The following is a 13721-nucleotide window of genomic DNA, read 5'->3' as shown; positions in this document are numbered from 1 at the left end:
ANATAGTATAAGTAAGTAAGTATAAGTATATTATATTATATATATAATTATATATATATATATNTATNTATATATTGTATGTAGTACTTATTGTTATGTTATTGTATATCATATCTATACATCATACATGATATAACAATGTTGCCTACATATCAACTTTCATACTCTATATATAGATGGAGTCAGACATAAATAATTTTTCACATTTAAAAATACAAACATTACTTATATATATAAATGATGAAAATATAAATACCACGTAGAGAATTTTTGGAAGGTAGGGCTTTGTACAAAGTGTTGTGATTAGTCCCTCAATAAATTAAAACAAATATAAAACATTATCAGGCGAGAGTGATTAAGCCGATGAACTTCTATACTGTAAGTTATATTTTGTATATAGATGAAGTCAGATATAAATAATTTCTCATATTTATCACGCATTTTTGAATTCTGAATTAATGATTTTGATTTTTGAAAGGTTTTTATCATGTAAAACTGAAAGGTAAAAACAATAAAAAAATCATCAGAGCATTATATGCATCAAATTTATTCTGCTTTCGCGTGGTCCTTTCACACGCCTTTCCCATCTTCCATGCTATTGTTAGTTCGTTCAGAATATCCTCATCGAGTCATTGACACGAGGTAATCTCGAAATCACACGCATCAGTCGGGAGACAATTTCCGGGCGATGGACGCGAGAAGCGGAGAGGAGAGCAAAGGCAAGAGGATCGCTCCTTAGGCGTTTCGTAAGAATTTCGCGTCCGCGGCCGGATTCCAACGACTGGTTTTACGTCGAAACTGCAAATGGATCGGGGCCTAAAATATGTCGGCCCAATTTGCCGGTGTCTGCTGCCTCTGGGGCCTGACCGAGCGGTTGCCTCTCCTTACTCTCTCGTTAGTCGCCCCGAGCAGCTCCCTTACACAAGCGTACCTTTCTCTCTTTCTCTCGCCCTTTATCTCTTCCTTCTATCCACCTCCTTCCGTTCGCTCATTCCGTCCAGCACTACCACCTCCTCCTTGCTTTTCGGCTCGTGTTAAGGGAGATATATGCGATGCCTCTCCCTCGGCGAATTCGAGTTTGATTGAGCATACAGGTGCTCACGAGGGACGTCAGTAAGTACGGTAAGAGAAATGGTTTGTCGCTGGTAGCGAGGTGTATGCGTATCCCGGAAAATCTTGGTTAACAGATTTATACCAAAGTGTATTGCGTGTTCGTTTATAACAGGATTAGATTTAATATTAAAGCTAATTATCTGAAGAATTAATTTTTTGGACTAATCTCCATTCCGCGATTCTTCGAAATAAATTACACTGTGCAATGTAAATATTTGTATCAATTCGATAAATAATTTTTTCAGAAAAAAAAACATAATTCTCGTAATCACGTCGAATTAAATATTATTCACCTTAAAAAAAATCATGAAGGTTCTCTGACGTAAAATTTTGATACGAAGAAGAAACCCAATAAGGACTAAAACGCAGTTGTCGCGTTCGCTATCAAGGAAGATCCAAAGTGGGTATACAGAAATGTCTGGTATTTTTGAAAAATTTGGACCGCTGTCTTGTTATCTGCACTCGACAAATCTCGAAATTGCCAAATGCGTTACATGTAAACTATCGAAACATGATCAACAGACACGATTTGATCGGTATCTTTTGAACTCGATAATAATCACTCCACAACTTCTACATTTTTCGGACCTCGGCTTGAGCCAATGTAAGAGAGCAGATGATCGAGATACTACTTTAAATTTAGGTCGACAACGTATGTCTGTCATCTCGTAAATTCGGGTAAACTGATTGTGACTATAAAGTCATCAGATTGTACCGCCAAATTTTCAGAACTAGAAGGATGAACAATCAGCCGAATGAAATGAACGGAATGAAATCTCGTAAATCTCGCATTATAAAAAATTTATAATAGTTTAAAAACATCTGATCTCCGCAGTATCAATTAAAACGACAGTTGCATGATCGGAGAAACGACTGATCATGCAACTCAGATCTTGCAAAAAGCGAACCTGATCTTACCTGTCTTTTTTTGCCAACAACAACGACGTATTTAAAATTGATACATAAAATATTACGCTATTCTCTCTTGTACTCTGTAAATTCGGAACATGGCGATCTTCATCACTCATCGTATAATAATTCATCGTATATTAAATCATCGCATAATAATTATAATTAAATATTTTACTGTAGAAAAATTCCTACAGTAGGATATTTATTTAAATATTATTATTGTACTCTCTGAAACTTTCAAAATAAATCTCATTCTGAAGAGTAAAATCTCACTGTCAAAAATTGGAAACGAATTACTCTTTTCTAAAACTGACTCAATTTTCACTCTTCAAAATGAGATTTTACTCCAAAAAATTTCAAGAATAAATTTCTTTTTCAAAATTTTGTCGCTACGGACAATCGTCCGGAATTATTTGTGAAAACCGTGTGGTCTTTTCGTTTTCTTCTTTTCTTCGGTCCACGCTGATCTCTTCCTGCTGCTGCGATCGCGAGGAATTAAAATTGTTCGAACTTGCTCCCGTCGTGTTCGCGGACGTTTCTGCGGAAAGAAAGAAACGATCGGCCGGACACCGTGATACAACGAAGCACGGCCAATTCCAAAGCAGGCGCATAAAGCGGCCGCAGTTTTGTGGCCGAAAGAGTGATTGTACCTGGACACACGTATACACGTCGCGAGAATCATCCAATTATGGCACGGGAAGAAATACCACCAGCCTGATTGGATAGTTAAGACGTTCTACTCGCGCCTGCACGCACTCTCCCCGACCGTAAAAATAAAACAATCCCTTTCTCGCATCCACGACGAGGATACCACGGAGTCAAGTATACCGTGGAACGTTTCTCGAAATTGCAGTTTGCCTCCAGTAAACTGTTGTCCTCAGAACGTTATCTTAGTAAAAAGAAACAGGCTGTTTAAAACAGGTTGTTTAAGATCATCCCTGTTATCGGTACGGATTTACAGAAAAAATACAATTAGGTTGAAAAGCTTCCATAACTCAATTGTAATGCGTCACGCCGTTATCCAACGCGAGCGCGCAACGAAACGCGTTAATTAAATTAATTGCGGCGGCGAAGAGACGAGCAGTGGCCGCGCCAGGGTTACACGAGGCGGTTCGCCAACCTGCAATTTTGTATCGACTCGCGGAAATGGTCCAATTATGGCGAGAGGAAGAGACCGGCGGCCTTTATCGGTTAGTTAAGACGTTTTAAGAACGGTGGTCCTCGCAAACGCTGAATCACTATTCTCTTTCTCACTTCAGGCGGGAATACGTAATCAGTTTTCACACTCGAACATCTTAAATAAGGGCTATGCAAATAAGTCGCGCGTTAAACGTGACAGTCTGCATCGAGATTGGTCCAATTATTGTAAAGGATTGGAAGCTAATGCGAGCATCCGATGAAAATTAAGCGATTTTCAATTCGTGCCGGAGATGATTCGATCAGCAGATATACAACATTGCGTTTTAACGCGATCCATAGAGAGCAACGTTATCGCTTTATCGCGTTGACGTAGTACGGCGGTTATTTGAAAAAGTTGCTCTTTCCTAAATTCAATCCTTTAGCGTCAGGCGTATTCATTAGGATATCCCATCCGAGGATCGTAATCTTAAATCTCAGCTTAATTTCGGATCGTTATCGAGAAGAGTTATAGAGTTAATTATCTTAATTGTTCTCGACGTGGTCGCGAAAACGCGGCGCGTTCTCTCCAAGTGTGACAACTTTGTATCAAAAATAGTTGCAAAATCACCTAATTAAGACACGAGGACATAGATAGATACCCAAAAAGACAGCTCAGAGTCTTTGTCTGTATCTAGAGTCTGTATCATGAATTGCTTTACAACGATTCTCCTAAAATGTTACAAACTCGCGTGTTTAGTTCTGCCAATCGATAGCAATTCGCTAATCTCCGTCTAATTAAATTCTTGCGATTGCAGATACGCGATAAAAGAAATAGATTTAGTTTCTATCATTTCTATCCGCGAATCCCGTCTCGATCAATTAATGCGATCTCGGATAAAGTCAGGAAAATGAACCAAGTGCCGTAACACTTTCTCGAGAACTCGTAACTACTTTGCAAATTAACTACGTAATTCATTTCACTGCGATGAGAGATGCCAAAAAGTGTTGAATATTTGCACACTCTCACTATCGATCTTCGATTGCGTAACCTAATTAAAAAATTAAGAGCAGTGGATAATTTAATTCGTCGTTACATAAGTCGCCATTCGCGAAGGGATATTCATCGTGACGGAAGAAAAGAATGCGAGGAAGAATATCACGAGTCGGCGCCTTTATCCGCGGTTTTATCAGTTACTCTCAAGCCCAGAACCGTTCCTCATGAAAGAAAATCATCCAATTACAGACCGGCGCCTATCTTTCGGATCTTTCGGATCGCTCGGGCGAAAGACCGCTTCGAACGGGTAAGGGTAGAGAAGGAGCCACGGGGATGTTCAATTATTTCAATCGAGCGGCGAGGGGTCGGGCACGTTTTGAAAATGGGTGTGAACACTCGTGACAACTTACACAGTGTTATCTGGTAGTAGCAGAATGCGCTGGTAATCCTCCGGTAAGCCTCCGCTAAGCCGGGGATCCACGTGCCACGTGATATATACGATACACCTCAGGGGCTTACCCTTAACAGCCAGACACAGTTGCACGGAAACGCAGTTACTGCGGCTTATTCGATTCGGATGTAACGTACGCTGCAATACGAAATACATCTCGACGTCCGCCGATCGACGGCGTCTGTTCGCGAACAAGAAACCCAATTATATCATCTCACAACCGACGAAATTATATCTGAGTTATATTCAAAAATTTTAGAACTTTTTCTCTTGGAAACTCTTTCTAATTAGTAATTTAATTTTTCTGATCTCTAAATTAAAGTTAGAGATTTAATAATCACCAATACATGATAATTTGATCCTCAAAAGAACTTTGGACGCGAGAATTGTTCGTACGCGATAATATCCTTTGATTCGAGAGTCAAGTCATCGATGTTGAAACCATCAAGGGATGCGTGAAGGGCGTCTGAAGGGTGGCATGCACGTGCAAGGGGATCGCGATCTAGGCGCGTGTCAGATCGATCCGCGGGAAAACATATTTAGAGTGTTTATGCTTGCTACGTATTTGAATTGAAGTATGATTGTATCACGTATTTTGTAAACACGACGGCACTATACTTTCCACTATCGCATTACGAAAGTGTGTCAGAGGTTACCTCGGTGGTCTCGATCATAAATCTTAAAAGCATCGAAATATAGGCACTAATGTCATTGTTATGTTATTAAATAATATTGCGTCAGATAATTTTATATTACTAATTTTGTTTGCGCTCCCGCCGAATTATCTTAAAATCATAAATCTTCCCAACGTATAATTTGGAAGATAATCGACAGCGCTTTGGAGATCGCGAGTTGGAATCGCAATCGATTTTACGTAATTCCCACCATTCCGCGCCGGTTCATTTCTGTAAAAAAAAAAAAGAAAAAAAAACGAGACTAATGAATATATTCGTTTTGCGCAAGAAACTGCGAATTTTTGTAATAATTCGTCGATTGTGATAATTTGTCGGTCGTGATTACCGGTGCAACGGTTGCGGGGGCAGAGATTGGGGATCGACTTGGTTGACGACTGCAATTACGGAATCATCACGAAATCATTCCCAAATGCATCGTGTGTGGGACGCAAATGTCTGGTTTCTCACCCATAAGCGTTTCTTTGCCTGTGCTTATTATGACATTCTCGAGAACGGACGCATTTAATCGGCGACTGAGTGTATATTTCGAGTTGTTGAAACTTCAGAGGTGGTCCTGCTCATCAAGACCATGCACGATTGAATTATACATATATAATAACGAGCTATCAACATGTTGGACATTCCGCTTTAATGATATCGCCGCTTTTCCTCGTTTCCTTCTCGTACGCTCCGCGACCGCCCGCGGACTTTCAATGAGTCCAAATTCGCCACCTGGGGGACGATGTTTCTGCGACCGGCTCGTGGAAGAATCCGACCGCGTTTCTCTCCTTCGTGACTTCGCGAACAAGTATGTCAACGTCAATTCGGTGTAATTCGTGTCATTAGGCTCAAACAGAAGATAACTGTCTCGATCGTTTGCGACTTGTACGTGAAATTATTTCACACACATTTAAGATAAAAAAAGGGAGAGATGAACTAAAAATGTGAGAAGACAATGAGAAATTACATACTAAACTAATAAGTTTATCCTAGACTCTTTTAATTGAACAAATTTAGAAATATATAACATGTAGTATAGGCGATAGAAATCAACGTTGATTATCAATTAGTGCAATTCTTAATATTAAATATATAAACCTTGAGTTTGAACTTTCTACTCATAGTTTGAATCTTCATCAGTAATCTTTCTCCTCTAACACAAAATTGACCGTTATGTTACTTGTTTAGCAATCATTTTTCAACCGACGATCGAAAAGACACAAATAGTTTTCTCAGTTAAGTTTTAAAATTTTGATGATAATTTTTAATTTATTAACAATGTACAAAATGTTGTATATGATATATTTATTGTTTAGTGTTAGTGAGGCGTCAACTGTGTGAGGTGATTATTAATTTTCTAATCACATACATACGGTATTTTAATCATTTATATAATTTCAGTTTGAGTTCTCATTGCCACTCAGCTTCAAACTTTGTGAGTATGTGACTTATCTCGTAACAATTAGCGGTTCAATTTTTTGAGAGGAAAAACGTTGGAGTTTTAATTTGCAATAATCCAACCGTTGTGTTAGGGGGGAAAGATTGCTGTGAAGACTCAAACCATGAGTAGAAACATCCAAAGATTTATATATATATATATATATATAATATTAAGAATTGCGCTAATTGATAACCAGCGTTGACTCCTATCGCCTATACTACATACTATATATTTCTAAATTTGTGAGAAGACAATATGTAAAATTTGTCTGCCACTTTAAAAATGCAAAAAGTTAAAAATGCAAATCCATAGAAACATCCTTCTTTTTTTCTTTTCTCTTTTTCGCCTTTTGTAATTTTCTCTATCTTTCCTCTTGTTCAGTCAGATACTTTTGTATTTTTTAGATTTTGCGCGAGCTCCAGCGTCTATATATGCGTGCTAATTTCATGGGAATAATTTGCAAAACGTTATACAGGTCCTGCAACAAATTGTATACGGATCGAAAGATGCTTTCGAACGCGAAGCAAGATGCATTACGAAAGGCATGCCGGCGTAAAAGCCAGAAAGGAACGAGGTGAGAAGATCAAAGTGAGTTCGAAACCTTTTCATTTGTTTTACTGTGCCCCCGAGCATGATCGGTATTGATAGAGTTATTTTGGTCAGGCGAGCACGAGCTCGATTGTAACGGACTGCAAAGTAACTGTCTACTCAAAAGTGCAGGAGCATCAAAATTACATTTTCGAGACTCGTTGCAACGATTCTCTCAACTTGTTTCGTAAAAAAAAATCTCGCGCTATTCGATCTCTCTTATTTTATTCACTCTCATCCTGCGCCTGTACTAAAAATTATTATTAAAAATAAATTCTCTTTTTTCGTTTTAATCTCTAATAAATGTCTCATTTTTGTTCGTATAAGAATTCCATAAATTTCCGCGAAAAGACCGCTACCTCGAGAGGCAACGAATCGACGTGAGTATATATAGCTCGGAGAAAAAAAAATAGTTGATACTACGAGTATCGTGCGATTCTCGGATAGCGGCGATTGCTCGAGATTGCAGGAGAATTCGCAGCGTGGCTGGGCACGTGTGTGACCACGTCATTAGGACCACCCTTTGCGATTGCGGTGGCGAATGGTGGCATTTTTTCGGAGATGTAATAATGGCGCTTCGTGCGGGGACCATTTAGCTCGGGTCCGCGGTAAATTGTCCCGGGCCCTGGAGGTGCGACTGCAAATGACACCGGGCAGCGCAACGTGCCACAAAATTGCAACGCTCTAAGCCAAAACTGCACCGCGCTCCGAGCCGGCTGCGAATGCTCTCACGAATTGCACGCTTTTCTGAACGAAACTCTATATCGATGGATTTCGGGGCACCTGGGGCGCTCGAACTGATCGGCCAACGCTCAGGAACAAAATAACCTATAAAAAATTAATTAATCATGGGTAATACGTCAGTGATGTAATACGTCGATGGTGCTTAATTTCGCTACCTTGCATGCTACGATACATTACAAGTCGCTTGTAATAATGACGATAATAATATTAATAGCATCGCTAATAATAATGATCTTATATTATTCCAACTGCATTACAACTCGTTAAAAGAAAGTAGCAAATTTTTGAATTTACTGTGAAAACATTTAAAGTACTATAATCCCACATGATATTAACGGTGTGTGCATAATAAGATATTTAATATATTATTTCTTATCTTCCCTACACGCGTCCATAATATGTTTATGTTGAAACATTTTGTAAGAATGGCTCCGTTTAGAAAAAAGCTAGCTTTACAACTTTTACAAGATTCTTTAATAGGATTCTTTAATATGATTAGTTTAGACATTTAGATTCAATGAGAAACTAAAGGCAAGAAGCAATCATAGTTGCAAAGCTGCTTTTTCTGCTAAATACAACCGTGTTCATCGCTTAGCAAACGCTTTGCACTAGTTGGATTATAATTTTAAATCTAAGGGAATCTAAAGGAAGTCTTCAGAGAGAAAAATGTAAAATAATGTATTCTAATAATGTATTTCTAGAATTTTAATAAATTTTATAAAATTGATAAATTTAATGAAGGCACTATTTATGTAAAATATTTTATTTTTCTGGTAAATGAGCGATTGTCGTATATAACGATACTGTAAGATACTTTTTACATTTCATAAATTTTGAAAGTTGTTCGTGCTTATAGTTTGAAGAATAGTATGATTTACTGTAATGTAAGGTAATAATCACTTAAATGAATTTACTATAATTATAATATACTTTTCATCTTACATCTCCGGTATTTTTACTTTCAGACAAGTAAAGATTGTCATAAATTCGACAAAAATAACTTAAATAAATTTTTTTTATTTATAAATTATTTTTATTACATAGTCTTGTAAGAGAAAATTACTCAACTATTTTTCTCCGTATTTTCAACGAAGAAAGTCCATCCAACAGTTGCAAAATAAACATTCTGCTGAACGAGAATATTATATATTTCATTTTTTCCGTATTTCTCGGTCATTCTTTGACAGGTCAAAAGAGAGCGATCGCTCAATCATTTCCACGGTATTCTAAAAACACAGACAGTCGCAACGTTCTTTGAGAAGGTAGTTTAGGAGTTCCATCGATTTTAATAAGAAGGTAGGTCGACTGGTAGGTTTCGTGCTCGGTGGAAGCCGCAAAGAAAGCGCGAGCATAGACGGGGAATGATTTTTCGACGTAAACCATAGTCCCGGCACGTCACAGATAATGACTCTTAAAATCGTTTCTGCTCTTCTTTGGGATCGCGACACGAAGCGAAAGGAATTACGGAAAACCCATATATATATGTTTATATACAATATATATATATATATATATATATATATATATATACACACATAACAAACATGACTGCATCGGGCGGAGGAGGCGCGAACACCGTGCCAGTATACCATTCGTCTCTCGACGAGCGGTCGTACATCGCCAACTAGACGATATACCTGGAGACAAATCCGCATTCCTCGACGGGGAGGACGACGCGCAAAAAGTCGTCGTCGCGGATCGATCGATGCGACACACATACGCACGTGCATCCTCACGTACGACAAAATGATCGGTAGCGACAATTTGTGGCTCTGAGTGACGAGATCCTGAATGCGATACGGCTGTCGTAACGATTTCTTGCGATATATATATATATATATATATATACATATAAGCGCAGCTAAGTGAATCTTTTTTTTTAATAATTTTTTAATAACATGTTATGTAGAAGATAAATATTTAAAATGCTTTATGAGAAATACATTAATAGAAATACATTAATAGAATACGTTTAAGAATTAATTATTGTAAAAAATGTATCAATTTATCTGTTGAAAAAAATATGCATAAAATATCTATTTTATTCTATAATGAAACAAATACATAGAACTTAAATATTCTACAAATTCTTTGAAGTGGAATTTCATTCTTTAAAAAATGAAAATTGAATCTTCTTGAAAAAGAATGGCTCAATTTTCAATCTTTAAAAATGAGATTTCCCTCTAAAGAGTGAGATTCACTCCAAAAGTTATGAAGAGTATGAATTAATATTACCGCGCGAGATATATATATATATATATATATCAACTTTTTTTCACTGGATTTAAATAAGTCACTGTTCCAAGTCTTAATTTTCGAGACTGATTTGCATATCTTCGAACTTAATGTCTGTCGAGCCTTGTCAAGGCAAATGTTTAGAATATGACGACGATAAAACGCATCTTGCCAGACGCCAATCGTAAACGTTGTCCCAAAATTTATACATAACAAATCGCAATTATGACCGGGGCTTCGTCGCCATCGGGGCTTCAATCAGCCCCCGGTCTAATACGTCTCTTTCTTTCCCTCCACCCTTCTCTCTCTGTCTTTCCCTGCGCGAACACGATTTACGAGAGCCACTGGATAAGAGAAGCCTCTTAGAAAGTCAATGCGAAATTTCATCAGGGCGCCGCCTACTTGCGCTTAGATTGGTTGGTAGAAGCGACCGATGCACCTATTACCAGCAGGACAACGCGCTGTCTCCCCCTTTTTCGCTTCGTTGCCTTTTTGCGTGCATCCGTCGCACAATCTAGAAAAAAAAAAAGAAAGGAAGAAAGAGAATGCAAGCAGAAAAGAAAGGAGATCAGAAGAATAAAAAAATTGCGGAGGAGGAGGAAGGTGCGCTTCGATCTTTGCCTTCGAGGGGACAGTTGCCTGTCGTCTGAGTTCACCTGCCTTTGAGAATCTAAGCACACGAAATCACGAATGCCTATTAGCCATCGCGGCAAAGTGTGTCCTGCCTTGGCAGCTTCGATCAACGTACAACATGCACGACTCTGTAATAACACAATCGTTTTGCAATTGGCTCACGAGAGGTTCTGTAAAAGGGACAGTTTGAAGAATTGGAGAAAAGATTTTTGATAAATTGCATCAACAATGACAGAAAACGTAATATTCCTATTAAAAATATCCTAACAATGAAGTGTGATAACTTAGCTGGCAATTTTCCGCTCTCCGATCGGTGCACTGTGATGCACTAAAAAAAGAAAAAGCGATTTAGCGCAAGCATGCGAGCTCAATTATTGTTTCTATGCGGTTATCGCATAGAATCGGTTCGCATTCTATGCGAACACAAATTCGACTTTCTCGCCTCGACGCGGGCGATATGCCTCTAGTTACGTTGCTCATTACTAGTTACATTTACCACATTTGAGCCACATTTACTTAGGCCATGTTATGTACCCCGAATTCGACCCTTTGATTATTTAAATCCCTCGCGATAAACATTTGGTGACCTGATCTGGCTTTAGATTAGGTCTCGCTTTTTTGATAATCTAACTACCTATTCGATATAAACACGCATTACTCAACTTAATTTTTTAAGATTCATTAAGAAGAACTAACTTTCTCGCTAAGATGTATAATAGCACAACAGCTAAAGGCGTATCCGATAAATGGCAGAGAGATGCAAGATCGCAGAAATATTTCAGGATGCTTAATGTACAATTACTTCCTTAAGTCACGATGTGGATCAAGGTAGATCTCTCAGAGACGTGACCATTGTCATGATAGTAAAAAATATCAATGTTCACATTCTACTTTTAGAAAAATGGATGGTCACGTGCTTTTCTCGAAGTTTTGAACACTATTGGTCATAAACGGAATTTTTTTAAATAACCAAGACGTTTAGATATCAAGCTTAAAAACCATGAAGCACGCATGTGTTCCGCGCAATGAGGTACTATGAGATTATAAGAAGCACGATTGAAAATCGTGCAAAAATTGTCCTTATTATTCAAAAGTATAAAAAATTAATTGTATCGTATATAAAATGAAAAGAAAGACTAAAGCAAAATCTTTTTTATAATCACCCTGTATATCTCCACATATCTTGATAAAAAGAACTTTCGTTGTTTCACGTAGTAATGATCGGTATTAAGACATCGGGAAAATATATGTATGTTAATACATGTATGTTAATATTATACGCGGTTGAGAAAGTATCATAATTAGACGATATTGGACACATGTTTGCTATGTAATATATTTCGATCAAAATGCTGATCTTAAGCTATCGTATATTTAGGCAGATGTGACAGAAATTGGACGTCTTCTCGGCTTCCAATCTCCAACGTTCGCCGTCCCACGTTCTATCTTTCTCTCCCTCCCTCCTCTCTCTCTCTATCTCTCTCTCTTTTCCTTTTCATCCTATCCTCCTGTTATCTGACGCGTCATTGTCATTCGGCCACGCGACACATATTGGAGGCAAACGTGCATCGACATATATCGGCTTTTATGTAAACGAGCCAGCCTAACTGGGTTATAGAATGCATTAATGTGATTACAAGACAGACACGACTGATTTGAACCCTATGCACGTAAGTAATTTACCAGATTGAATATCTCCTGGCGAATGCAATTTAAGGACTCGAGATTATGAATTCTCATTGCTTCCCACAGCGATAGTCCTTCTAGGATAAACATATTGAAAGGTGTGATGTAGTTTCGATAAATTTTTTATTTAACTTTTTACTTCGATTAATGTATGATGCGTCATGTTTGTTTAAAGTATATTAAAATTATTTATACCGAATATAGATATAACTGCAATGTATATAAATCATATCGCATTAAAAAAAATTTTGTTCATTTTTAGTCCAATGAATCAAATGAATCATTAATCAATATCCGACTAATGTAATTAATTCATTGATACGATAACTGGATTCACTTATATAATTATATATTCTTACAATGAATTCTAGTAATAGTTTTATAATCATTATGAGAATTCATTCGACTAATTTTCATTATTTTTTCATAATTCAATATATGAATTCAATATATAAATGTTTTATTGTATTTATATACAGTTTTGGTTCAATATAACTGTGTATACAAATTGCATGTGGTGCAAATTACCGGAGAAAGTTTTAATCACATTAATGATATGGAATTGAATTCTTACACGGAAAGAATGATTTTTTGCTGAAGTGTTTAAAACTTTAGTTAGATATAGATTAGCAAAGAATTTTTTATTAGACTATCCAAATAATTATGTAGGACTTAAATTGGTTACTAGACTATCAAAACTTTTTGTAGCATTGCTCTCGTCCCGCTTACGTTTTCTATGTAATTATTTTAATGCAACAAAATTATTTTCAAATCTGCATCTATTTAAATTTTTAGGTACAAAATCGTTCTTTCCGTGTAATAGCTAAAATTATCTTATCACTTCAAGAATATCACAGAATTACATCACTATGTAATGCTATAATTCTCGTAAAATTGTAGACAATACTTTTGCAGGAATTCGTGTGATTCGTTATTATTAAAATATTTCAACTCTATGTATTGATCGATAGTTGTCCCTTTATTATAAAAATTCCTCTATTAATATTATACACACACACACACACACACATACACACACACACACACACACACACACACACACACACACACACACACACACACACACACACACACACACACACACACACACACACACACACACACACACAT

The sequence above is a fragment of the Atta cephalotes genome (genome assembly GCF_000143395.1).
Source record: "Atta cephalotes unplaced genomic scaffold scaffold00015, whole genome shotgun sequence".
NCBI lineage: Eukaryota > Metazoa > Arthropoda > Insecta > Hymenoptera > Formicidae > Atta > Atta cephalotes.
Note: the sequence above shows the minus strand (reverse complement) of the source record.